Here is a 5,288-nt window from a genome sequence, read left to right on the forward strand (position 1 = left end):
CTATCTAAGTGTCTTGATCTAATAAGTATTTGTTCTACAAATTACTGAAAAACATAAACTCTGTTAATGTCTCATGGCACAGGTTGTGCCTTCAGGGAAACTAGGATTGGGTTTACTAAATTCTCATTTTGTAGATCTCAGATACCACTGTCAAAATGACTTCAATTCTGCCTTCTATATATAATACACACATATATTTAGTATTTTATTGTAATTCTAGTGTTGCTACATATTAGTCTTTATCAAACAAACTGAATTATGTGGGAATCAGTTTATTAATGGTAAAAAAATAATTATAATAAAATTAGTGGATATAGTTTTTAGAAAATTAAAGTTTTTTAAATACCTTCACTCATTTCTAGCACATAGTGGTAATCCATTATGGTGTTGAGTTTTGTTCGTTTGTTTGTTTGGAGACAGGGTCTGTCTCTGTCACCCAACCTGGAGTGCAATGGCACGATCTCGGCTCACTGCAACCTCCATCTCCAGGGTTCATCCTCCCACCTCAGCCTTCCAAGTAGCTGGGACTACAGGCACACACCACCACGCCCTGGTAATTTTTTGTATGTTCGGTAGAGACGGGGTTTGACTGTTGCCCACGCTGGTCCCAAACCCCTGGGCTCAAGTGGTCTGCCCACTTTACCTCCCAGAGTGCTAGGATTACAGGTGTGAGCCACTATGCCCAGCCTCATTATGGTGCCTGTTAATTTTTGGTTCCCTTTCACTGTGACTGAAATCAATAATTTTTAACAATATGTAAGTTTATTTTCAAAATTGTCTCTCTCACTTTGTTTTAAGAAATAATTAAATTAAAAATCACAGATTTTTCTTGTAGAAAGTTTTAAAATAAGTGTTTATAAGTGGAAAAAAAATTATTTGTTTTTAGCTTCATAGCTGCTTAGTCTTAAATTAAGTATTTCTGAGTACTCTGATTTCATTGTAAATTTTTCCTGTTTGCCAGGTTGTAAAAATGTATTTTGCACAGTGATGCAGATAAAGCCAGAAGTGCATGTGGCATTTCTCAACAATGGTATTGATAAGTGAATTGTGAGCCCAGGTTAGCCTCACTCTTTTCATTAAGGTAAAAGGGCATGGTAATTTTCATAAATGACAAGAAAATACTTGTTCTCCTTGTTCAGTGAGGAGAATTATTTTTGCAGCAGATGTTTATGAAGGGCATGGTAGGATCCCTATGTCTATTGGCATTTTTATTTCCAACTCTTTCCCAAGTTTTGAGCTGAAGTGTTTTGTTTTGTTTTAATGGGCTGCCTCATCAAATAGTCTCTGCTCTTGACCCTGCTTGGTCACAGAAATTTTAAGGTCTCTATCTTTATGGTAACTTTAGTCAGAGAAGGGATTCCAAGGTGAATATTTTCAGTAACTGTGTGTATGTGCGCACACCTCTACCTCAGCACCATCCAGGGAAACTGAGGAGGTTGACGCTATAAATTTTCCCTTTGACCTCTGCCTTCCTGTCACCCAATGCTATGAAGATTGAGGCTTTCACTCACTGAGAACAGTCTGAACTACCTTGAATTGTTGACAAGTGACTCTCCAGGGACATTAATGCCTTTTCATTTCCTGAAAAGCCAAGTCCCACAGCTCAGGATGAAGTACCCAGTTACACAACAATAACGACCTGAATTTGTATACACAACAGAAAAGATCTGCACACCGAAGGATTTTTTTTTAAAACAGATGTTCCTGGCCCTAGTAATGAATCTCTCAGCTGAAAAGAATGTGAAGCTTATGAATTGCTCTGAGCTACACTCCGTCTTCTCAGTAAAAGACTGGAGAAGGCAACCTGTGCTCAAAAAGGCTAATGGACATCAACTGTGGATTTTCTCTCTGCCTATGTATCAGTTCTAGGATGTTCCTTCCCCATCACTTCTGAACCTCTGAGTAACAATTATGTCATCTTCTATTCTGAGACCTCAGCTATGCTGGGCCATTAATTAGGCATATCTGGTTGGAATTTTGGTACAATTTGGGGAGAGAAGCGAAAGAAAAGAAGAGGTTGTTAAAAAACAGGGATTGCTTGAAGACTGTTCTGCAGGACACTGAGTAAAGAATGGGAGCAGGCCTCAAGCAGAAACCAGTGGGAGGACAAATACGAAGAAGCAGAAAGAATGAGAGTTCTTAGGGGCTAAAGAGAAGGTGTCCTGATGAAGAGCCAGCTCTAAGATTAAAAGAGAGAGAAAAGTAAAATAATGTTTATAGGATGTGTTGGAGGGATGGAATGGAATAAGGGTTGGGCAGAGGTATCAGGGGAACCCGCTCCCGATGTTTAACGTGGGTTCTTTTCTATGTCCCAAGTGTCTCAGCTGGTTTGAGAAATAAAGGGAAAGAGCACAAGAGAGAGAAATTTAAAGCTGGGTGTCTGGGGGAGACATCACATGTCGGCAGGATCCATGATGTTCTCCGAGCGGTAAAACCAGCAAGTTTTTATTAGCGATTTACAAAAGGGGAGGGAGTGCACGAATAGAGTGTGGGTCACAGAGATCACATACTTCACAAGGTAATAAAATATCACAAAGCAAGTGGAGGCAGGGTGAGATCACAGGACCACCAGATGAGGTGAAGTTAAAATTGCTAATGAAGTTTTGGGCACGCATTGTTGTAGATAACATCTTATCAGGAAACAGAGTTTGAGAGCAGACAAGCTGTCTGACCAAAATTTATTAGGCGGGAATTTCCTTATCCTAATAAGCCTGGAAGTGCTACAGGAGACCGGGTCTTATTTCATGGCTTCGACCATAAAAGACAGCACGCTTTGAGGGGGCCATTCATAGGCCTACCCTATGGGCGCATTCTCTCTCTCAGGGATGTTCCTTGCTGAGAAAAAGAATTCAGCGATATTTCTCCTCTTTGCTTTTGAAAAAGGAGAACTATGGCTCTGTTCCGTCTGGCTCACTGGCGGCCAGTTCAAAGTTACCTCCCTTGTTCCCCTGAACATCTCTGTTATCCTGTTCTTTTCTCAAGATGCCCGGATTTCACATTGTTCAAACGCGCATGCTCTACAAACAATTTGTGCAGTTGACACAATCATCACAGGGTCCTGAAGCGACATTCATCCTCCTCAGCTTCCAAAGAAGATGACGGGATTAAGAGATTAAAGTAAAGACAGGCATAGGAAATCACAAGGGTATTGATTGGGGAAGTGATAAGTGTCCATGAAATCTTCACAATTTATGTTTAGAGATTGCCATAAAGACAGGCATGAGAAATTATAAAAGTATTAATTTGGGGAACTAATCAATGTCCATGAAATCTTCACAATTTGTGTTCTTCTGCCATGGCTTCAGCCGGTCCCTCCGTTCGGGGTCCCTGACTTCCCGCAACACTTAGGGGCTAAAGAGAAGATGTCCTGTTGAAGAGCCAGTTCTAAGATTAAAAGAGAGAGAAAAGTAAAATAATGTTTATAGGATGTGTTGGAAGGATGGGATGAAATAAGCATTGGGCAGAGGAGAGCTCTTTGGAAAAGAGATCTCTTTGATTTTTTTCTTTGGACATTGCAACCAATCCTCCTACTTGATGCTATACTTGTCACAAGGTAATCATTATGTTCTGAGCTCCTTGATCCTCTTCAGTATCAATAAGATACATAAATTACATCTCATAATATGCCTAAACATATATCTAATCTTAATAATATCTTTGTATTAACCACCAGACTCCAACATCACCATTATTTTCTTTCTGAATTATGTGGCAGTGCAAAATGTTACAACCACAACTGAAAAAAAAACTCCGGCAGTTTGGTAGAGAAAGAAAGCCTAAAATCAAGCAATTTAACATACAGTTAAAGATTGTCTAGAGTGAGCAAAACTGAGGTTCTATCTCCGTTAATGAAGGTATATATTCTAATAAAACTGCATACCCTCACCCACAGATCCAACGTTAGAAACCTTGAACAAAATGTAAAAATCAAGTAAACCTGAAGGCACTCGAAAGTGACAAGCAATCAGAATATTCAGGGTAATAGACATTTAGAAAAAGGCAACAGTACTGGGGGAGTTTCCTGTTTCTGTGACTTTTCACGTGAAGGCAGACCTCAGTTGTTACTGGGTAGAATACTAAAAACTCAGTTAACAGTATACATACTTGTTGCTTTGAAAAACAAAAATGAACCAGACGCAGTGGCTCACGCTTCTAATCCCAGCGCTTTGGGAGGCTGAGGTGGGCAGATCACAAGGTCAGGATTTCAAGACCAACCAGGCCAATATGGTGAAACCCCATCTCTAATGAAAACACAGAAATTAACCGGGCATGGTGGTGGGCTCTTGTAGTCCCAGCTAGTCAGGAGGCTGAGACAGGAGAATCGCTTGAACCCAGAAGCCGGAGGTTGCAGTGAGCTGAGATCGTGCCGCTGCACTTCAGCCTGGGCGACAGAGCGAGACTCCGTTTCAAAAAAAAAAGAAAAGCAAGAATGATTTGTGCCTGCCATAGCAACTAGAAAATGATGGTAAAGTACCCGTAAAGAAGAGATGTAGAGGAATAAATACCAAATTGTATGTATAAACTCTGATCAAGTCTCTAAAGTACACATGTTTGAGACAGATGTGAAGCAGCCCAGAATAGGCTATAGGAACTACAAGAAGATTTCAGCTGCTGTATGTAGCAGGGAAAAATTAAGAATTTAATTTCAATCAAATTAACTATCTGGAAAAAAAAAAAAAAAACCTTCAGAGGATTATACAGAATCCAGAACAGTAGTGTACAAAACAATAAACCCTGGGGATGATAATGTTTCAGTATGTTCTGGGGTCTGTACCAGCTAGGCACTCAGTCACTACAGTTTTATTCTTAGTGCAGTTTACTACAGCAAGAATATTTGAATTAAAAGAATATGAATTACAGTTATACATTCTACAGCTTAGAATATACAGTACTCTACCTGAGTACTTAGAATTTCCATGCAATTCTATAATTATTAGTTAAAGTTATCTTATACCTAAGCTCTAATCATGTAGAATAATGATTCAGAAAAACTTGGCACCTAGCATCTTGAAATGCAATCTGATGGGGAAAACACTCAGTTATAAAGCTCTACAAATTTGGGCTGACAAAATGAGTTATTAGTGAAATGAGAAAAGTTCCCTTGTCCCCCTCACAGGGCACGTGATGGGGAGTGGCTCACTTCAGTGCCCCGCTGCTCAAACTTCTAGGGGAGAATATAGATGGGCAGGTTGTGGGGCTCCAACCCCAAAGCAGCCTCTAGGGGTGAGTGTTTACAGCTCGTGTGGGTCCCCCCCGTCGATGTGTGTTACACTGTACTCTTTTTTTTT

This window comes from Macaca mulatta, chromosome 14 (assembly GCF_049350105.2).
Source record: "Macaca mulatta isolate MMU2019108-1 chromosome 14, T2T-MMU8v2.0, whole genome shotgun sequence".
NCBI classification, from domain to species: domain Eukaryota; kingdom Metazoa; phylum Chordata; class Mammalia; order Primates; family Cercopithecidae; genus Macaca; species Macaca mulatta.